The sequence below is a fragment of the Salvelinus sp. IW2-2015 genome, linkage group LG25 (genome assembly GCF_002910315.2).
Source record: "Salvelinus sp. IW2-2015 linkage group LG25, ASM291031v2, whole genome shotgun sequence".
NCBI lineage: Eukaryota > Metazoa > Chordata > Actinopteri > Salmoniformes > Salmonidae > Salvelinus > Salvelinus sp. IW2-2015.
Genome location: NC_036865.1, coordinates 17362513 through 17386352, shown reverse-complemented (window position 1 = coordinate 17386352; position 23840 = coordinate 17362513). Strand labels below are relative to the sequence as shown.

Here is a 23840-nt window from a genome sequence, read left to right as displayed (position 1 = left end):
TGTGTGTGTGTGTGTGTGTGTGTGTGTGTGTGTGTGTGTGTGTGTGTGTGTGTGTGTGTGTGTGTGTGTGAGAGAGAGCGTCTTTCTCTTTTTGCTGGCCAGTTGGCAGAGTACACGCCCTCTCTCCAATAGTGTGTATTTGCGCGCCGGTGCGTTGCTGTGTGTGTGTTCATGCATATGTGTGTAGCAGAAAGGAGGTGTGTATTGTGGTGGAGAGTGTCAGGGCACAGTGCCCCCTCAGTGTGAGCGGATTAATGAACCGCCGTGTAGCAGGCAGGTTAATTACACTGGAATGCTTCCCTGACCAGCGACAGAGGCTGAACACAACAGATACCACATAGAATGCCACATAGAATGCCTGGGAAAGACAAGGTGACCTTTAACCACAGACAGACTGAGATAAACAGCAACAGAGATAAAGTTGGAGTGAAACAGAGAAAGAGCAGACAAGGACACAGGCTTTGAAAAGTGTGAAGTGATTGAGAAATAGAATGTCTGACAAAGTTGACAAAGGTGAAAGACAAAGAGAGGATAAGAAAAATGTATGATGAATTGAGATAAGAGTGGTATTTCTGTAGTCTCCCTTTCAAACAAAAATCTGCTGAATTGTTTATCTTCCTTTGTCCTTATCAAATGATCCAGGAAAGTGACTCTGGTTCATACGTCATGATATTACTCCTACAATAACAACACTATAGAAATACTTTCCCCAGTCTGAAAGTGTTTTTGACTAGGATTAACGACCTAGCTAAAGACACTAACAACCTTGTGCTTGCTTCTAACAATTTGATTGACATTATAGGTCATGTTACAATTAGGACTGGGCGATATATCGAATTCATTTGAATGTATGTTTTAGCACGATGTTCCGAATGCAAGAATATTTTTTGGGGGGTTGATGTTGTTTTTATGAGTGTTGTCTTTTTGGTCTTGTCTCCTTCGGTCCTTCTGTGCTGTGTGCACTGTGCACCTTCCCACTCGCACAGACACCAAGCTACTCCCCCTGCCACTGACAACAACAAAGACGAAATATCACTTCTTCCTCTCTGACAACAAGCAGTTTCAACTAGGCTTGGGCGGTATCCAAATTGTCATACCTTCATACCGACCTTGTGCCATACTGGGATATTTGGTATATTGGGCTCCCGAGTGGCGCAGCGGTCTAAGGCACTGCATCTCAGTGCAAGAGGCGTCACTATAGTACCTGGTTAAAATCCAGGCTGTATCACAACCGGCTATGGGGAGTCCCATAGGGCGGTGCACTATTGGCCCAGTGTTGTCGGAGTAGGCCGTCATTGTAAATAAGAACTGACGTGCCTGGTTAAATAAAAAAAATATTGACACTAAACACAAGGGGTGCTGTTTTCAAACCCCACAACTGTAATCAGAAGGTTAGCAATGCTAACAAGTACATGTAAAATCCCATAGAAAATGCTAATGGGTGCATTTTGTACCGTTTCAGACCTAAACTATATGTTTTTTTTTACCTTTATTTAACCAGGAAAAGCCCATTGAGACCCAGCGTCTCTATTTCAAGGGAGACCTGGCCAAGAAGGCAGCAACCATCAATACATTACAGAATTAAAACATACAACAATACAACAACATGATCCAGCCAAAAAAAAGCATTTACACTCCTCTGTAACAGAGTCTCCCATCAATTTTTTATTAATTCAGTGGCACTAACACATCTACAGTAGATGAAGCATGGATTGTAGACTATTCCATGCCTCTGGTGCACAAGATGAGAAGGCAGTCTTGCCTAATACTGTAAATGTCCTGGGGAATTTAAGTAGCAACCACCTAGTAGATTGGGTATGGTAACTGCTGGTTACCACCTGCTGATTACCATCTGTTGCTGACAAGTGTATGAAATCAAGCACACAGCCATGCAATCTCCATAGACAAAACCTGGCAGTAGAATGGCCTTACTGAAGAGCTCAGTGACTTTCAACGTGGCACCGTCATAGGATGCCACCTTTCCAACAAGTCAGTTTGTCAAATGTATGCCCTGCTAGAGCTGCCCCGGTCAACTGTAAGTTGCTGTTATTGTGAAGTGTCTAGGAGCAACAACGGCTCAACCGCGAAGTGGTAGGCTAAACAAGCTCACAGAACTGGACCGGCAAGTGCCGAAACGCGTAAAAATAGTCTGTCCGAGCCTCCTGAGTGGTGCTGCGGTCTAAGGCACTGCGTCACAGTGGTAGAGGCGTCAGTACAGACCCGGGTTCGATCCCAGGCTTTGTCGCAGCCGGCCGCAACCGTGAGACCCATGAGGCGGCGCACAATTGGCCCAGCGTCGTCCGGGTTAGGGGAGGGTTTGGCCGGCCGGGATGTCCTTGTCCCATCGCGCTCTAGCGACTCGTGGCGGCCCGGGTGCATGCACACTGATTTCGGTCGCAGTTGTACGGTGTTTCCTCTGACACGTTGGTGCGGCTGGCTTCCGGGTTAAGCGAGCAGTGCGTCAAGAAGCAGTGCGGCTTTGCAGGGTCGTGTTTCTGAGGAGGCATGTCTTTCGACCTTCACCTGTCCCGAGTCCGTACAGGAGTTGCAGCAATGGGACAAGACTGTAACTACCATTTGGATATCACGTAATTGGGGAGAAAAAGGGGTAAAAAATAAATAAATAAATGAATTGTCTGTCCTTTGTTGCAATACTCACTACCGAGTTCCAAACTGCCTGTGGAAGCAACGTCAGCACAATAACTGTTGGTCGGGAGCTTCATTAAATGGGTTTCCATGGCCGAGCTGCTGCACATAAGCATAAGATCCCCATGCTCAATGCCAAGCGTCAGCTGGAGTGGTGTAAAGCTCGCCGCCATTGGACACTGGAGCAGTGGAAACACGTACTCTGGAGCGATGAATCACGCTTCACCATCTGGCAATCCGACGGACTAATCTGGGTTTGGCAGATGCCAGGAGAACGCTACCTGCCCCAAAGCATAGTGCTAACAGTAAAGTTTGGTGGAGGAGGAATAATGCCCTGGGGCTGTTTTTCATGGTTCGGGCTTGGCCCCTTAGCTCCAGTGGAAGAAAATCTTAACGCTACAGAATACAATGACATTCTAGACGATTCTGTGCTTCCAACTTTGAGGCAACAGTTTGGGGAAGGCCCTTTCCTGTTTCAGTATGACAATGCCCCCGTGCACAAAGTGAGGTCCATACAGAAATGGTTTGCCGAGATCGGTGTGGAAGAACTTGACTGGCCTGCACAGAGCCCTGACCTCAACCCCATCGAACACCTCGGAACGCTGACTGCGAGCCAGACCTAATCACCCAACATCAGTGCCCGACCTCACTAATGCTAATGTGACTGAATGGAAGCAAGTCCCCGCAGCAATGTTCCAACATCTAGTAGAAAGCCTTCCCAGAAGAGTGAAGGCTGTTATAGCAGAAAATTGGAGACAAACTTCATATTAGATCCAAGATGGCGTAGCAGTGTAGACGTGTTTCTTTAGTCCTCTCGTGTACGTTCGTATTTTTTCGTATTTCTTGTATATATTTTAACATTTTTTTTCTATCTCTTTTCGATTTTTAATTCGATTATACCTTCCGTTAAGCTACCTCACCCAATGTGATACGGAATCGCTATTATTTTTTAACTTTGGAACACTTTCAAGAACCCCCAGTAGCTAACCAGCTAATCAGCTACAAGCTAATTTAGCCATTTTTTGCCGCTGCTAGCAGCTTTTACCTTCTGCACAGACACCAGCCCTGTTATTAGCCTGGATATTACTCACCAATTTACCAGCATCGGACTGTCTCTCGACAACAACGCCGGATTCCTGCCGTAATCCCTGAGCCACTACTTCTGATCCTCACAGCTAGCTTGCAGCTAGCGCAGCTAGCGCCACTGCCACGAAGCTAGCCAACCCAAGTTAAGCAAAACAACAATCACAATTCACAACCTTCTTTCGCCATCGCCATCCGGCTTGGGATTCTCTGTCGACCACGACCACGTCTGTCTGCAGACGAATACCCCACCGCTGTGCCTCAACCGGCCTCCGTCTGAGCAGACCCCTCCGTCTGAGCAAACCCACCCCCGGGCTACTAACTTTAAACGCCGCTGCTAGCTTAGTGGAGGCCCCCTGCTCCATCTACGGCTGCCCCCTGGACACTATGATCACTTGGCTACATAGCTGATGCCTGCTGACTGTCCATTAATTCACGGTACTCCATTCTGTTTTATCTGTCGGCTCTGTGCTTTAACTCAGGATCTGTGTGTAGTTAATCCGACCATCTCTGCCTAGTCGTCGCCATTTTTACCTGTGTTGCTGTGTTAGTGGACTAGCTGCTGTTATCTTACCTGTTGTTTTAGCTAGCTCTCCCAATCAAGACCTGCAATCACTTATTGCCTTATTGTATGTCTCTCTCAAATATCAATATGCCCTTGCATACTGTTGTTCAGGCTAGTATCATTATCATTGTTTTGGTTCGCAATGGACCCCGTAGTTCCACTCTCCGTACCTCTGATACCTCCTTTGTCCCACCCCCCACCACATGCGGTGACCTCACCATTGAGACCAGCATGTCCAGAGATACAACCTCCTCTTTATCATCACCCAGTGCCTGGGCTTGCCTCCGCTGTACCCGTGCCCCACCATACCCCTGTCTGCACATTATGCCCAGAATCTATTCTACCACGCCATAAATCTGCTCCTTATTATTCTTGTCCCCAACGCTTCTAGGCGACCAGTTTTTGATAGCCTTAGCCGCACCCTCATCCTACTACTCCTCTGTTCTCGGGTGATGTGAGGTAAACCAGGCCCTGCATGTCCCAGTCACCCTCATTTTGTTGACTTCTGTGATCGAAAAAGCCTTGGCCTCATGCATGTCAACATCAGAAGCCTCCTCCCTAAGTTTGCCTTACTCACCGCTTTAGCACACTCTGCCAACCCTGATGTCCTTTCCGGTCCGAATCCTGGCTTAGGAAAGGCACCAAAAATTCTGGGATTCCATACCCAACTATAACATTTTCCGTCAAGATAGAACTGCAAAAGGGGGAGGAGTTGCAATCTACTGCAAGATAGCCTGCAAAGTTCTGTCATACTTTCCAGGTCTATGCCCAAACAGTTCGAACTTCTAATTTTAAAAAATTAATCTCTCCAGAAATAAGTCTCTCACTGTTGCCCGCCTGCTACCGACCCCCCTCAGCTCCCAGCTGTGCCCTGGACACCATCTGTGAATTGATCGCTCCCCATCTAGCTTCAGAGTTTGTTCTGTTAGTTCTATATCCAGATAGCAGATGTTCTGAAAGAGCTGGAAAACCTGGACCCATACAAATCAGCTGGCTTGACAATCTGGACCCCCTATTTCTAAACTGTCCGCCGCCATTGTCGCACCCCCTATTACCAGCCTGTTCAACCTCTCCTTCGTATCATCTGAGATCCCCAAGGATTGGAAAGCTCCGCGGTCATCCCCCTCTTCAAAGGGGGAGACACCTGGACCCAAACTGTTACACGACCTATATCCATCCTGCCCTGCCTATCTAAGGCTTCGAAAGCCAAGTCAACAAACAGATCACGACCATCTCGAATCCCACCGTACCTTCTCCGCGTTGCCATCCGGTTTCCGAGCCGGTCACGTGTGCACCTCAGCCACGCTCAAAGTACTAAACGATATCATAAACCGCCATCGATAAAAGACATTACTGTGCAGCCGTCTTCATCGACCTGGCAAGGCTTTCGACTCTGTCAACACCATATTCTTATCGCAGACCAGTAGCCTCGGTTTTTCTAATGACTGCCTTGCCTGGTTCACCAACTACTTTGCAGACAGAGTTCAGTGTGTCAAATCGAGGCATGTTGTCCGGTCCTCTGGCAGTCTCTATGGGGGTACCACAGGTTCAATTCTCGGGCCGACTCTTTTCTCTGTATACATCAATGATGTTGCTCTTGCTGCGCGGCGGATTCCCTGATCCACCTCTACGCAGACGACACCATTCTATATTACTTCCGGCCCTTCCTGGGACACTGTGTCTACACCTCCAAACGAGCTTCAATGCCATACAACACTCCTTCCGTGGCCTCCAACTGCTCTTAACGCTAGTAAAACAAATGCATGCTTTTCAACCGTTCGCTGCCTGCACCGCACGCCCGACTAGCATCACACCCTGGACGGTTCCGACCTAGAATATGTGGACATCTATAAGTACCTAGGTGTCTGGCTAGACTGCAAACTCTCCTTCCAGACTCATATCAAACATCTCCAATCCAAAATCAAATCAAGAATCGGCTTTCTATTCCGCAACAAAGCCTCCTTCACTCACGCCGCCAAACTTACTCTAGTAAAACTGACTATCCTACCGATCCTCGACTTCGGCGATGTCATCTACAAAATAGCTTCCAATACTCTACTCAGCAAACTGGATGCAGTTTATCACAGTGCCATTCGTTTTGTTACTAAAGCACCTTATACGACCCACCACTGCGACCTGTATGCCCTAGTCGGCTGGCCCTCGCTACATGTTCGTCGTCAGACCCACTGGCTCCAGGTCATCTACAAGGCTATGCAGGTAAAGTGCCGCCTTATCTCAGTTCACTGGTCACGATGGCTACACCCACCCCAGCAGCGCGCTCCAGCAGGTGTATCTCACTGATCATCCCTAAGCCAAAACCTCATTTGGACGCCTTTCCTTCCAGTTCTCTGCTGCCTGCGACTGGAACGAATTGCAAAATCTCTGAAGTTGAGACTTTTATCTCCTCAACAACTTTAAAAATCTGCTATCCGAGCAGCTAACCGATCGCTGCAGCTGTACATATCCATCTGTAAACTACCCACCAATTTACCTACCTCAACCCCCATACTGCTTTTATTTATTTACTTTTCTGCTCTTTTGCACACCAGTATCTCTCTAGCACATTATTCAATCTTGATGATTTATCACTCCAGTGTTAATCTGCTAAATTGTAATTATTCGATTTATTGCCTACCTCATGCCTTTTGCACACATTGTATATAGATTCTCTTTTTTTTCTACCATGTTATTGACTTGTTTATTGTTTACTCCATGTGTAACTCTGTGTTGTCTGTTCACACTGCTATGCTTTATCTTGGCCAGGTCGCAGTTGCAAATGAGAACTTGTTCTCAACTAGCCTACCTGGTTAAATAAAGGTGAAAAAAAAATAAAAAAAATAAAAAAAATTAATGCCCATGATTTTGGAATGAGATGTTCGACGAGCAGGTGTCCACATACTTTTGGTCATGTAGTGTAGCTTACTACCTACTAAATTAGCAAACCAAATGCACAACCGCATAGCATTTAACACATTTTAGACAGTTAACTTAATAGATAAGATATCTAGCTGGCAAACATTTAGTTGTAAATTCCATAGTGTAATTAGATCCCCTGGCGCATGCTGCACAACAGTGAGTGACTAACAAGGCTCTGTCCGGTCTCTCGCCATTGTATGTCTGTAAAACCCCACGTGACACGTGACTGGGGACTACAGTAATGTGACAAGTTAAATGAAGAACGTAATGTTCTTCCTCTCCTAACGTATTGCACAAGTTAACTACAGGTACTTACTTAAAAAGTAGCTACAAACATTCAAATTTAGAAAAAAATATATAAAACAATTGTTTTAACGTTATTGACGGTATTGAAAAACCATCCGTGTCTTTTTCCAAATACCCCGGTATACGGTATATATACGGTATACCTGCCAAGCCTAGTTTCAACTTGCTATTTTGTATTTGACATTTGGTCCAATAGAATTGGTTGATTCCCTTTCTAACGATACCCTTTTTATGTCTCAACTCCCAAAGTGTAGAACAGAGCAGACGCTACTAAAACGAGAGAATCAATGAACATGATTGTGGAAAAGTTATGCTCAGTTTCTGTGTTACCATGTACCGCAACAGCATTTTAGCCACATACTGTTATGTGCTAGCTGTTAGTGTGTGTTTTATATATGTGCAATGAGCATAAAAAGACGCATTTATATAGGGGATTGGCAACTCGTTCTCATTCTGAGAAATAAGCATCTTCATATCCAGGTGGGCCACTTGATTTCTACATCTAACAAAGTGAACAGGCCATGTTGTTCAAACAGTTGGAGACAGGCAGGAGGGTGTGTTCATAACAGTTCAACTGTTCTACCTGGTTAGCAAGCAAATAGATCCACGTTGGCTAGACTTTAGGAAGCCAGATCAATAATTATTGCAACAAAAAAAACAGTTTAAACTATTTTGATGAAATAATTTAATTATTAGTGGGTCTTATGGTTGTTGAAGGCTTCAATTTAGCCTAAGTATACTTTTACAAGCCCTGTATTCATTAGATTATTCCTAACTGTTTGAAATGCGTTGTATTGACCTTTAATTGCGCAACAAAGCAGTATATCGTAAAATGCCCATAAGTTTGAAAGAAATTGAGATAGGATTTTTAGGCCATATTGCCCAGCCCTAGTTACAAAGGCTGGGCGTGTGGGCATACCTTAATATACAGTATGCTTAGTCAGCAGATTCCTGCACACAGCCACAGAGCATGGCTATCACGGATACTAATGGACTCCTCTGTCTAACATCATCCTATAGTTAATGGAGTTTACTTTAGCTCTATTGAGCTACACAGCACTGTACTGTAGGGCTATATTTTGTAATTGTGGAGACTGGAGAGTTAACTTCAGTACAACCTACAGTCGTGGCCAAATGTTTTAAGAATGACACAAATATTAATTTCCACAAAGTTTGCTGCTTCAGTGTCTTTAGATATTTTTGTCAGATGTTACTATGGAATACTGAAGTATAATTACAAGCATTTCATAAGTGTCAAAGGCTTTTGTTGACAATTACATGAAGTTGATGCAAAGAGTCAATATTTGCAGTGTTGACCCTTCTTTTTCAAGACCTCTGCAATCCGCCCTGGCATGCTGTCAATTAACTTCTGGGCCACATCCTGACTGATGGCAGCCCATTCTTGCATAATCAGTGCTTGGAGTTTGTCAGAATTTGTGGGTTTTTGTTTGTCTACCCGCCTCTTGAGGATTGACCACAAGTTCTCAATGAGATTAAGGTCTGGGGAGTTTCCTCGCCATGGACCCAAAATATCGATGTTTGTTCCCCGAGCCACGTAGTTATCACTTTTTCCTTAATGCAAGGTGCTCCATCATGCTGGAAAAGGCATTGTTCGTCACCAAACTGTTCCTGGATGGTTGGGAGAAGTTGCTCTCGGAGGATGTGTTGGTACCATTCTTTATTCATGGCTGTGTTCTTAGGCAAAATTGTGAGTGAGCCCACTCCCTTGGCTGAGAAGCAACCCCACACATGAATGGTCTCAGGATGCTTTACTGTTGGCATGACACAGGACTGGTGGTAGAGCTCACCTTGTCTTCTCCGGACAAGCTTTTTTCCAGATGCCCCAAACAATCGGAAAGGGGATTCATCAGAGAAAATGACTTTACCTCAGTCCTCAGCAGTCCAATCCCTGTACCTTTTGCAGAATATCAGTCTGTCCCTGATGTTTTTCCTGGAGAGAAGTGGCTTCTTTGCTGCCCTTCTTGACACCAGGCCATCCTCCAAAAGTCTTCACCTCACTGTGCGTGCAGATGCACTCACACCTGCCTGCTGCCATTCCTGAGCAAGCTCTGTACTGGTGGTGCCCCGATCCCGCAACTGAATCAACTTTAGGAGACGGTCCTGGCGCTTGCTGGACTTTCTTGGGCGCCCTGAAGCCTTGTTCACAACAATTGAACGGCTCTCCTTGAAGTTCTTGATGATCCGATAAATGGTTGATTTAGGTGCAATCTTACTGGCAGCAATATCCTTGCCTGTGAAGACCTTTTTGTGCAAAGCAATGATGACGGCACGTGTTTCTTTGCAGGTAACCATGGTTGACAGAGGAAGAACAATGATTCCAAGCACCAGCCTCCTTTTGAAGCATCCAGTCTGTTATTCGAACTCAATCAGCATGACAGAGTGATCTCCAGCCTTGTCAACACTCACACCTGTGTTAACGAGAGAAGCACTGACATGATGTCATCTGGTCCTTTTGTGGCAGGGCTGAAATGCAGTGGAAATATTTTTGGGGGATTCAGTTCATTTCCATGGCAAAGAGGGACTTTGTAATTAATTGCAATTCATCTGATAAACTCTTCATAACATTCTGGAGTATATGCAAATTGCCATCATACAAACTGAGGCAGCAGACTTTGTGAAAATGTATATTTGTGTCATTCTCAAAACCTTTGGCCACGACTGTACACTACCATTCAAAAGTTTGGGGTCACTTAGAAATGTCCTTGTTTTCCATGAAAACATACATGAAATCAGTTGCAAAATGAATAGGAAATATAATACAGATGTTGACAAGGTTATAAATAATGATTTTTTATTTAAATAATTGTGTCCTTCAAACTTTGCTTTCATCAAAGAATCCTCCATTTGCAGCAATTACAGCCTTGCAGACCTTTGACATTCTAGTTGTCAATTTGTTGAGGTAATCTGAAGAGATTTCACCCCATGCTTCCTGAAGCACCTCCCACATGTTGGATTGGCTTGACGTGCACTTCTTACGTACCATACGGTCAAGCTGCTCCCACAACAGCTCAATAGGGTTGAGATCTGGTGACTGTGCTGGCCACTCCATTATAGATAGAATACCAACTGACTGCTTCTTCCCTAAATAGTTCTTGCATAGTTTGGAGCTGTGCTTTGGGTCATTGTCCTGTCGTAGGAGGAAATTGGCTCAAATTAAGCACCGTTCACATGGTATGATATGGCGTTGCAAAATGGAGTGATAGCCTTCCTTCTTCAAGATCCCTTTTATCCTGTACAAATCTCCCACTTTACCACAACCAAAGCACCCCCAGACCATCACATTGCCTCCACCATGCTTGACAGATGGCGTCAAGCACTCCTCCAGCATCTTTAAATTTTTTCTGCATCTCACGAATGTTCTTTGTGATCCGAACACCTCAAACTTAGATTCGTCTGTCCATAACACTTTTTTTCCAATCTTCCTGTCACGTTCGTCATTTGGATGAAGAGAGGAGGACCAAGGCGCAGCGTGATAACAATACATCTTCTATTTATTTCACGAAGACGAAGAACACTTAAACAAACTATACAAAAACAACAAACGAACGTGAAGCTATAATTACAATAAGTGCAGACACAGGCAACTTACATATAGACAATCACCCACGACATACCCAATGAATATGGCTGCCTAAATATGGTTCCCAATCAGAGACAATGATAAACAGCTGCCTCTAATTGAGAACCAATCTAGGCAGCCATAGACATACAAACACCTAGACTAGACAAAACCCCATAAACATACAAAACCCCTAGACATGACAAAAACACCTACTTCCCCCATGTCACACCCTGACCTAACTAAAATAATAAAGAAAACAAAGATAACTAAGGCCAGGGCGTGACACTTCCTCTGTCCAGTGTCTGTGTTATTTTGCCCATCTTAATCTTTTCTTTTTATTAGCCAGTCTGAGATATGGCTTTTTCTTTGCAACTCTGCCTAGAAGGCCAGCATTCCAGAGTCGTCTCTTCACTGTTGACATTGAGACTGGTGTTTTGCGGGTACTATTTAATGAAGCTGCCAGTTGAGGACTTGTGAGGCGTCTGTTTCTCAAAGTAGACACTCTAATATACTTGTCCTCTTGCTCAGTTGTGCACCGGGGCCTCCCACTCCTCATTCTATTCTGGTTAGAGGCAGTTTGCGCTGTTCTGTGAAGGGGGTAGTACACAGTGTTGTACGAGATCTTCAGTTTCTTGGCAATTTCTCATATGGAATTGCCTTCATTTCTCAGAACAAGAATAGACTGACGAGTTTCAGAAGAAAGTTCTTTGTTTCTGGCCATTTTGAGCCTGTAATCGAACCCACAAATGCTGATGCTCCAGATACTCAACTAGTCTAAAGAAGGCCAGTTTTATTGTTTCTTTAATTAGCACAACATTTTTCAGCTGTGCTAACATAATTGCAAAAGGGTTTTCTAATGATCAATTAGCCTTTTAAAATGATAAACTTGGATTAGCTGACACAACATGCCATTGGAACACAGGAGTGATGGTTGCTGATAATGGGCCTCTGTACGCCTATGTAGATATTCCATAAAAAATCAGCCATTTCCAGCTACAATGGTCATTTACAACATTAACAATATCTACACTGTATTTCTGATCAATTTGATATTATTTTAAATGACCAAAAAATGTGCTTTTCTTTAAAAAAACAAGGATATTTCTAAGTGATTCCAAACTTTTGAACGGTAGTGTATATTGTCAAAGAAATTTGAGCAAAATCTGTTTTCATAAAATGTGGACAATTCGTCCCACTTCATAAAATATAACTGGTAGGAAAAATGACAGCATACCAGCAACCATCTTATCTTACTTTTGGCACTGTAAAAAAAAATTGCTCTTAAAATATATTTTGGTATACTAATCCCTAATATTTCAAATAGAAAGTCTTAGATATGCCAAGATGGCTGAGTAGGAGGTACTAGAGGAGGATGAGTCTGTGGGGCCCTGGATCCTTGCTATGCTAGCTCAGAAAAATATAGAGGAGTAATTCCCTACACTTTTGTTCCGGATCATAAATCAAACATCTCCATATGAGGGAAATCAAACATTGCCATATGAACAAGCAGACAAGTTAAAAGTCAACCATCCCACTGTGCTCTCCAAAGCTAAGTATCAAAGGATTACCCTGTAGGCATGCCAAATACTCCTCCTATCCATATTCATGCTGGAAACGGGGCAATAAGATCCATCCATACTGTTACATACACCACTCTGGCAGCACTTCTGTCACTTTGTTGACAAGGAGATCATCTATGCTTTCAGAGGGGAGATGATTTTTTTGTTGTTGCTAGTGGCAGTTTCCCAGTCTTTCATTCTTCTCTACAAAAAGTAATACATATATAACTAGTGCTCTGTAAAGATGTTTGGCAGACAGACAGTCTATGCAGTGTGCACTGATGCTTGCTCTCTGTCAGCGATACACTGACGTTCACATAGTAGGAAATAAGAGTATTTGACCCAATAGCAGTTAGTAGTCGATGGCCTCTGGACTTTCGCCAGATTGCCTCGATGGACTCATGCCAAGATTGAGTGTATACAAAGTAGTCGAGGCAGTTAAGACTGAATAAATACAGTCATTAGTCCCTGAGGTTAAGATAACAGTATCTGGGTATCAATGTCAGAATCTGTATTACTGTCAGCATCTGGTTTTGTGTAGGATTTCTCAGTTGCATCTTTCTGGGTATTTTTCTGGTAAACGGTTCATGATATAAGTAATGGGGAGTTTCTCAATGAAGTATTGCACAACCAGGTCAAAGTCCACAAATTCTGGGCTCTGGTTTCCCTAGGCGTTACCCCATCTAGGCCATTAAACAGCCAGAGACTGGTGTTTCACTACAGGGCTGCCCTCCAAAAACTTCAGGGGCCTCCTCGTTGTCTGCTCAATGTGCCACACAGCAACAGCAGACTAGTAAAACAAGCTGTAAAACTTTACCTACGACATAACTGTTAAGTTAATATACTATAGGGGTGCCAGCAGACCCGATGTCCATGATTTCTAAGAACACCCCAACACATTGAAATCTAAAATATAACATAAAAACACTGTATTCTTCCTTCAAAATGAATCATTTAATCAGACTGCACATTCACACAAATGTATTTGCATTTAAATATGCAGGAGCTGTTCTTATTTCACCATACAATTTATATCATGCTGCTAAGAGATCTGGAGTTGTCATAAACAGCTTTTTCTTCAAAGACCTTTTCAAATGACAGGTCCTTCGGACAACTACTCCAAGAACGAAAAGAAAGATTATCATGCATATTCATATGCCTTTCAGAGAGATAATTCAACTGCTCTGGTTTTACAATTGGCAGCACAGAAAAGAGTGAAGTGTCAGGTAAACAAAAACAGGATATTTGCAGTCAGCATTTTGCTTATCTGACAAGATGGATTGTTATTCATTTACAATAGTTCATGTACTAAATTACACAATTGTAGATACTAAAAACATAATGAAAGGTTGTATATAAAGAATGCATGTAATCACTTTGCACTAGCCTTGGCATGACTGATCAGCTATGTTGATACAATGATGTTACCACTTGCAGACAGCATTCCTTTCCCTGAAACAGTGGACCAAAACATCTTTCCAAACTTTGTGGGAGAGAAATGCCAAACATTTGAATTCCCACAATTAGTGCTGTATCCAAGCATGACTTACAAACACCAACAGTCACTCCTTTCTTTTCTCACAGTGAGTACTCAAGTTCTCTTGAAGTGAAGCTCAGCAAAATTGGTGAACAGAGCCATCGCTTTGGCCTCGGCCTCCCAGACACCTTAGCCTTTTATCTCGTAGTTGACTAGCTAGTCCCTACAACAGCAGGAAACATCCTTCTGACACTACCCCATGTCAGGAACTGAATGAGGCACAGCTACGGCACAAAGCAGCCCATCCTCTTAGCTCCAACTAACCCCAGAGATGCTGAGACAGGAAAGGAAGGAAAAGAGAAAACAATTCCTGGTGAATTTACAGTGTTTGTGTGTCATTGACTGGTTTTCTTCACCAAAGTTGAAGGCTGTGTCAGCACAGACGGAGAGAAGCACACCTCTAGGTATCTCTCTCTCCCTCTCTTGACCAATATATTTCGCACATCTCTAGCACAACACAGAACAGCTATACCATACCGTCCAACACGGCACAGTAAAATCCAGTAAAGAGAAGCACAGCCCTCTGTACATGTCATTGACCAGACGGTCTTTTACAGACTATTTTATAGTCTCAAATGTTACAGTCTATTTTACAGTCTCAAATCAAATGTTATTGGTTGCGCACACCTCATTTTTCAAATGTTAGCGCGGGTGTAGCGAAATGCTTATTTTCCTAGCTTCAACAGTGCTGTGTGGCAGGCAGCAGTGGTTTCATAACCATGCTAACGGGGAGCCTCTCCCTGCCCCTGCCTGCATAGAGCATGTCAGTCAGGAACCCCACTGGGTGCAGATGGCGCTTCGTCTGTGTGCTCATTCATACTGTACAACCAAAAAACAGTTCCATGTTGTTGGAGGCCTGTGCTGATATTGATTCATAATCCTCCATGGTATGTGAAAGTCTACGAAAGGTCTTGAGAGAACTAAATTTGCCAAGTGAGGGAACGAGAAAGAGAGAGAGAGAGAAAGAGAGAGAATGCAAGAAAAGAGGAAAAACTTGACACATCTGGTTGTGTGACTGAGTTTGTGTGTGTGTGTGTGTGAGAGAGAAAGAGACACACCGAGAGGGAGAGAGAGAGATACATACAGAGACAGAGAGCAGAGAGATACATACAGAGAGGGAGAGAGAGAGATACATACAGAGATGGAGAGAGAAGGATACATACAGAGAGGGAGAGAGAGAGATACATACAGAGGGAGAGAGAGAGATACATACAGAGAGGGAGAGAGAGAGATACATACAGGAGAGGGAGAGAGAAGAGATCATACAGAGAGGGAGAGAGAGAGATACATTACAGAGAGGAGAGAGAGAGATACATACAGAGAGGGAGAGAGAGAGATACATACAGAGGGAGAGAGAGAGATACATACAGAGAGGGAGAGAGAGAGATACATACAGAGAGGGAGAGAGAGGAATACATACAGAGAGGGAGAGAGAGGATACATACAGAGATGAGAGAGAGATACATACAGAGAGGGAGAGAGAGAGATACATACAGAGAGGAGAGAGAGAGATACATAGAGCAGAGCAGAGAGGATCTACAGAGAGGAGAGAGAGAGATACATACAGAGAGGGAGAGAGAGAGATACATACAGAGAGGAGAGAGAGAGATACATACAGAGAGGAGAGAAGGAGAGATACATACAGAGAGGGAGAGAGAGAGATACTACAGAGAGGGAGAGAGAGAGATACATACAGGGAGAGAGAGAGAACATACAGAGAGGGAGAGAGAGAGATACATACAGAGAGGGAGAGAGAGAGATACATACAGAGAGGGGAAGTAGAGGAGAGATACATACAGAGAGGAGAGAGAGACGATACATACAGAGAGGGAGAGAGAGAGATACATACAGAGGGGAGAGAGAGATACATACGAAGAAGAAGAAAGAGAGAGAAGATACATACAGAGAGGGAGAGAGAGAGATACATACAGAGGGAGGAGAGAGGAGATACATACAGAGAGGAGAGAGAGAGATACATACAGAGGGAGAGAGAGAGATACATACAGAGAGGGAGAGAGGAAGATGCATACAGAGGGAGAGAGAGAGATACATACAGGAAGAGAGAGAGAGATACATACAGAGAGGAGAGAGAGAGATACATACAGAGAGGGAGAGAGAGAGATACATACAGAGAGAGAGAGCAGAGAGATACATACAGAGGGAGAAGAGAGATACATACAGAGGAGGAGAGAGAGAGATGCATACAGAGGGAGAGAGAGAGATACATACAGAGACAGAGAGCAGAGAGATACATACAGAGATGGAGAAGAGAGAGACATACAGAGATGGAGAGAGAGAGATACATACAGAGGGAGAGAGGAGAGATACATACAGAGAGGAGAGAGAGAGATGCATACAGAGGGAGAGAGAGAGATACATACAGAGATGGAGAGAGAGAGATACATACAGAGGAGAGAGAGAGAGATACATACAGAGAGGGAGAGAGAGAGATACATACAGAGACAGAGAGAGAGAGATACATACAGAGAGGAGAGAGAAGATACATACGAGAGGGAGAGAGAGAGATACATACAGAGAGGGAGAGAGAGAGATACATACAGAGGGAGAGAGAGAGATACATACAGAGAGGGAGAGAGAGGAGATCATCAGAGGGAGAGAGAGAGATACATACAGAGACAGATGAGCAGAGAGATACATACAGAGATGGAGGAGAGAGATACATACAGAGATGGAGAGAGAGAGATACATACAGAGGGAGAGAGAGAGATACATACAGAGAGGGGAGAGAGAAGATGCATACAGAGGGAGAGAGAGACGATACATACAAGAGATGGAGAGAGAGATACATACAGAGGGAAGAGAGAGAGATACATACAGAGAGGGAGAGAGAAGATACATACAAGAAGAGAGCAGAGAGGATACATACAGAGATGGAGAGAGAGAGATACATACGAGAGACAGAGAGCAGAGAGATACATACAGAGGGAGAGAGAGAGATACATACAGAGAGGGAGAGAGAGATAATACACAGAGAGAGACGAGAGAGAATACATACAGAGACAGAGAGCAGAGATGATACATACAGAGGAGAGAGAGAGATACATACAGAAGAGAGAAAGAGATACATACAGAGACAGAGAGATACATACAGAGGGAGAGAGAGAGATACATACAGAGAGGGAGAGAGAGAGATGCATACCGAAGGGGAGAGAGAGATACATACAGAGAGGGAGAGAGATACATACAGAGAGCAGAGAGAATACATACAGAGGGAGAGAGCAGAGATACATACAGAGGGAGAGAGCAGAGAGATACATACAGAGAGATATACATACAGAGAGAGATACATACAAGAGATACATACAGAGAGAGATACATAACAGAGAGAGAGACATACAGAGACAGATACATACAGAGAGTACATAACGAAAAGATACATACAGAGAGAGAGAGAGAGAGCAGAGAGATACAATACAGAGAGAGATCATACAGAGACAGAACATACAGAGGAGAGAGAGCAGAAGATACATACAGAGAGAGATAATACAGAGAGAGATACATACAGAGACAGATACAAATACAGAGAGAGATACATACAGAAGAAGATTCAACATACAAGCAGAGAGAGCAGAGCGAACTACATAAGAGAGATACATACAGAGAGAGATACATACAGAGAGATACCAGTACAGAGAGAGATTAACCATACAGAGACAGATAACAAGGAGAGAGAAGCAGAGAGATACATACAGAGAGAGATACATAACCAGAGAGGAGAGAGCACGAGAGATAACATAACAGAGGGAGCAGGAGAGAGATAACATACGAGAGAGATACATACAGAGACAGACTACATACGCAGAGAGAGATACATACAGAGAACAGATACATACAGAGAGAGAGAGGCAGAGAGATACATACAGCAGACATACGAGAGCCAGAGAGCAGAGGATCATTACAGAGACAGATACATGACAGAGCAACGATACATACAGAGACAAGATACCATACAGAGAGAGAGCGAGCAAAGAGAACATCAGAGCACAGATTGACATACAGAGAGTAGAAGCAGAAGATAACCATACAGATGACAGTACAATAGCAGAAGGAGAGAGAGAGATACATACAGAGGACAATACATACAGAGAGAGAGAGAGCAGGAGATAACTCAGAGACAGATCTGACATCCAGAGAGGTGAGAGAGAGATACCTACAGAGAGAGATAGATACATACAGAGAGGCGGAGAGAGAGAGATACATACAGAGAGAGATACATACAGAGAGAGATAGATACATACAGAGAGGGAGAGAGAGAGATACATACAGAGGGAGATAGATACATACAGAGAGGGAGAGAGAGAGATACATACAGAGGGAGATAGATACATACAGAGAGGGAGAGAGAGATACATACAGAGGGAGATAGATACATACAGAGACAGAGAGAGAGATACATACAGAGGGAGATAGATACAGAAGGAGAGAGTTGTGGAGCAAAAAGAAAAGTTTGCTGCATGACCTGACATTCTATTGACCAGAATAACAATGTCTCCCTCACTCCGAGACTCTGTGCACTCACACACCGTCTTGAACATAATCATTTAATCTCGTTCTATTATAACACTTCCCTTAGCGAGCCCTGTCACCCAGCCCTGGCCAACCCTCCATGCTGTTGAGAGCAATTCATTGCTTGTTTAGATGAAAATGACCTGTCATTAAGGAGAGGAGTGGAAATCTACAGAGCAGTGTTTTTCACTAGAAGGGAGGCCATTACTGGGCCCAGTGGCATGACATGGGCCCAGTAATACAATGAGAAGGCTGTAAAAGCCTCCCACCGCTGTCTGAGCTCTCTATCTCTCAGTGAGGGTGAATCTCAAATATATTTTTCCTTGATCCTCACACCCTCTCTCAGGGCTTGACATTAACTTTTTTAGCCACTTGTCCTTCACATTGATTTCTTACTTGTCCGAAAGTTGAAGTCACATGTCCCAACAACAACAAAATTTATTTAGGTTATTTGGTTCGCAATGGCAAGGAAGGTGTTTATTTTTCTGGCCTCGCATGCACACATCATTTCTGTCTTATAATGCTTTGCTCGACTGTAAGGTTTGTTCAAATTTCTCATTTGATTTCTCTATCTCTCTCATTATTACCTTAGGCCTCTCATGTTTTGGGGTTATTCAAAAACAACATAAAACTTTCTGAGATAGCCGAGAACTCTGATGAAATAGCGCGGCAGGAGAAATAAAGCATACGTTAAACTGAAAGAGTGGCTTAATAGGCCAAGTCATACTCATATCAAATGGGAGGAAAATAGAACATATCGGCTTCTACAACAATAAGTGTCCGCTATAGAAATAGACATCAGCTATTGGCCCAGATCACCCGAAAAACAACACTTTCTGACCAGATATTCTGCTTTGGTGAGACTCTCTCTGTCTATACTGTTTTCTTGCTCTGTGTAAATACAACACATTTATTGAAAGAGGCTACAGCAAATAGGAATATAGGCCATTTATTCATTTACTCAGAATGTCAACCACGCACGTCCCAGCTGTGCGCTGCGGCAGCCTGATCCAATTCTGATTGGAGTAATTGTTTGATATCGTGATTTCTTTTTACTTGACCAGTGTCGAATGAACAACTGAAATAAACTGAAACTGAAATATGTATTCTGGTTGTCCGACTATTTGTTTTACTTGCCCCGGATGAGCCTTAATGTCGAGCCCTGATCTCTCCTCAATGCCAGAAACAAGACCAACCCCCAAACACACACACACAGCACCAGGTCCACTCACCTTGGCAAATAGGTCTTATCAACAGGCATGCAGAACCAGGAATCTGCAGGGTAAAGTTTATGACCTTCAGCAATCATCCCTCTGTACACAAACACAATTCTACACATGAGCACACGCACACTAAAGTGGCTTATTTTCATTCCACAATGGCCATAGTGGGGAAGTAATTATTTCTGTAGAGAGTATCATCACTTTGTGATCCCTGCAGGTTTTGCAGAAATCAGTTGCTAATAAAGTTCATCTGTATCCACTGTATAAGCAGGGTCACCATGACAACACCCTGTCAAACATCACTGTAGTTCATTATCGCTCCAGGAATTAGCCTGCTATACCTTTCAACCTATAGTCTATATCTTAGAACATACTGTGCCATACCACAGTCACATCTCCTGAACATTAAGAGTGTAGATGTTTTAAATCTAACTGTAAATCAATCGTTATTTGAGAGAAACAGCCCCTGTATCCCTCAAATGTGAAAAGCTGTGAGTGACATCAGGCTATAAATGTCCTCCCTAGGCAGATGGTATATTGTAATTTCACACCAATTACCTCCTCTCCATAATGCATTGCACAATCGCAGGGTAGTGAAACGGTCTCAGAAGACTTCCTACGGTAACTCGCTAAAGAGGTTTGTGCTTTTGCCTTTGAGAAACCCTTAGTGTATTCCACTAGAGCAATTTCAAGAGTGCCCAAATTAATGTGTTAAATAGAGTATTGGGATGTGAGGATATGATTAATAATTGTAATTGCTTTGCCACTCAATTGTGTGACTTCAAATGCCCGTCTACATAGCATTCTGTTCAAACAGGGCTAGACGTTACATGGGCTTAATGGACAGCAATCTGACAACACATTCAATCATCTGTAAAAAATCAAAAAAATGATTGAAGTGTGTTTCATGCATTAACACCTATGTTATGTAGCTTACATAACACTGTCATACCAGTTACAATACATGTCAAACGATCAGTTATGACATCTGATTACAACATGTGCTGTGAACAAGGTGCCCTCTATTCAGACACCAAGTGTTCTTCAAGAAGATCATTACGTTCAGAACCACCATGTCCCGACATGTTTTGTGTGTCACACACCTATTTTTAGGTGTGTTTTAGGTTGATCCACTGGGAATGTGTCTTGCTACATGTGATTGTTAATATGCATCTACATGCAACTGTATAATCACCATTTAGTCAAAATACTGTTATCCAATAAAAACAGCCTTCATTTTACATGAAAAAGTAGCACACTGGCACTCATAGGTTCCTACCAATAAATCCCTGTCCACCATTGACAAATCATGCGCTAGACCTTCTCTACTTAAGTTTGTGCAATACACATTCACATCCACCTGAGAATCAGTTCCAACAGAGCGACTCCCTGGATACCCTTCTTGCACAACTCTGGGATGCACCGGGATGAAATAAATCTTAAAGTGCTGGTTTGCATTTTCCTGCCGTCTGGGAAGAATCAAACGCCCTGATATGAGCTGCCATGTAGATTGTGATTCCGTGTGTGATGCGTCTGCCTGGAGGGGGAAAACACTCTTTTCATATCTGAATACATAAAGGCCAGGGATACGTGAGGGGAAGTTCAACCCCCAACAGGGAGGATGGATAGAGGTAGGGAGGGGTGAAACAGAGGGTATGGGGGGAGGAGAGACTCTATTCTCGGTTAAGCACACAAATAATCCTAGTAGGAATATGTAGGATAGAGAAAGGAAGAAACCTAAATGAACAGGCAAATTTAGCAACCTTGAAATCAAAACATTCCCACTCTAGACCAACCCAGAAAATACTTAAATAGGGCAAGGGAACAGAGGTCTGTTCATCCCAGTGTTTCCCCTTGAGAGGAGAGGGCAGCGGGGGTATTAAGGCGTTACTGACAGGGCCTTTTCACCACAGGCCAGCACCAACAAACTTCATGACAATGCCCACAGGGGAGAGCAGATGTCCGTTGCCAGCAGCACATCTGCATACAGCCACAGTCCCCACCCCTTCGACCCCTTCCACGCCCAGACAAAAGAACCCTCTCCCAAGGACCTTCCTTCCACTTGAGCCTCAAATGGGGAAAAAGGGTTATCTTTTCATACCAATCCCTGCCAGGTCCTTTAACATGATAATGCCAAATAGTGAAGTAGGGGGAATGGAGAGTCCAATAAAGCTCATGTTGGTTTGCACCTACACCACAGTAATCACTGTATGAGGAGTCTGAATTACGCACATTATTGGTTTTCAGTGATTATGTGGGATACTTTAGTAAAATCAATGACAAAAACTGAATCCAGGGGACTTGGCATAAGTGATTTCGCCCTCTAAAATCACCCCACCTGCGATGTGCTGTAGATGCAAGCAATAAAACAAAGAGTGGGAGGGAGAGACTACACTTGTAAACCTCAAGTTAATAAAAGTAAAGGGTGGGAGGGAGAGACTACACTTGTAAACCTCAAGTTAATAAAGCAAAGTGCTGCATGGTGGCATGGTATTTTGATACTGATCTGTTTTCATAATCTACTGAAATGGTTAGAGATATTTAACTTTTTAAATCTAAATTACTCTTTTCTATCAAATGATATAATGTGAAATGTCTAAAATAGACTTCCTCAACGTGTTGAAATTAGCACTTCCAGTTCAAATATAATTATTCTTCTGTCCTCTTATTCATCTATTTTTCTATTCAATCTTTTTGAAGAGTTCCAAAGACGGTTGTTTTGTTGGTTGACAGATGGAAATAATATCATTATGCCTTCACCACTCTATTGTTTTTCCTTATCACAAAGATGTCCTCGGGAATAGCCCACAATCCCCTCCCTCGTCCCTCCCGTTCTTGATGGCGCAGAGACACATGGGCACCGACGAGCGTCAAAGATAGCTTTCAAAACTACACCAGTGGCACAACAGAGGTTTTCGAAATCATTAGAAAATTATATTTCTTCCTACCTCGATTAGATGTTTATTGAGAGTTCAAGCGGTGGCTTTAGGCGTCCGAAAATATCATCATACGCTTTAAAATATCGCTTCCTATGTTGGATATTAATTAGGCTAATGATCCACCTTTAGATGCAACAAAAACTTAATCCTAGAGCAACGGGACCAATCTCAGTCGCATAAATAATTGATTCCTAATCTTGATTGTTGAGAGAAAGTAGCCTTTTCCTTTAAAATAGCCTATGCTTGAGATTGCGACACCGTTTATATGCGTGCACACTCCTTCCTATTCTTTCCCTCCTGCAAGAACTGAGAGAGGTGTGTATCAGTTTCTTTTCTTTTTTTCTCGAATTTTGAATGAGGCGGGGCTTTTGCCCATACAAACCAATGGCTCCCCACATGCGCCCGCCTCGCCCCCCCCCMCCCCCCCACCCCACACACACACACACAGATCAGATGGGTCACCTATCATCAGATAAGGATGGATACATTTCTAACAAATTTGAACATATTTTGTCAAATAGCTATAAAGACAATGCTCTAAATCTGTTTGATGATGTCATCCTCATTGGCCCTCAACCTTGATTCTATGTGAGGGGCTAGTATGGACATGTCTGCATCCCAACAGACATTTATTTGGTTTTACACTAGAACCCATGGAAGACTCACTACTCTCTCCTTTCTCTCTTTTATGCCACCCCAGCTAACACAGCAATGGTGTTTAGTCATCTGCATGGTCTGCACCTCATCTGCACCTCTACTGTGGTGTTTGTATGTGTGTGAGAGAGAGAGAGACAGCTCGCTGCTCCACTCATTGCCGGGAACTTGTAGGGCATCCACTGCAGCTGCAGTCATGTCCTTGTCATGTTTTAAACATGCAATCTGTACAGTTTCCTGTCCATTTCTTTGGACTGACACTTTCTGTATTGAAATAGAATTCTAGAACATTTGCAATGAAA

General features: G+C 43.4%; 1 long non-coding RNA gene across 1 annotated transcript in view; it reads right to left on the bottom strand.

Annotated features, from left to right (window-relative positions):
- Positions 1 to 23196, bottom strand: part of LOC111951791 (uncharacterized) — a 41760-nt gene extending 18564 nt beyond the window's left edge. The window contains exon 1 of the long non-coding RNA XR_002875648.2: positions 22894 to 23196. This is a non-coding gene — a long non-coding RNA (uncharacterized lncRNA). The remainder of the gene's footprint in view (positions 1 to 22893) is intronic.
- Between the last annotated feature and the right edge of the window lie 644 nt (positions 23197 to 23840).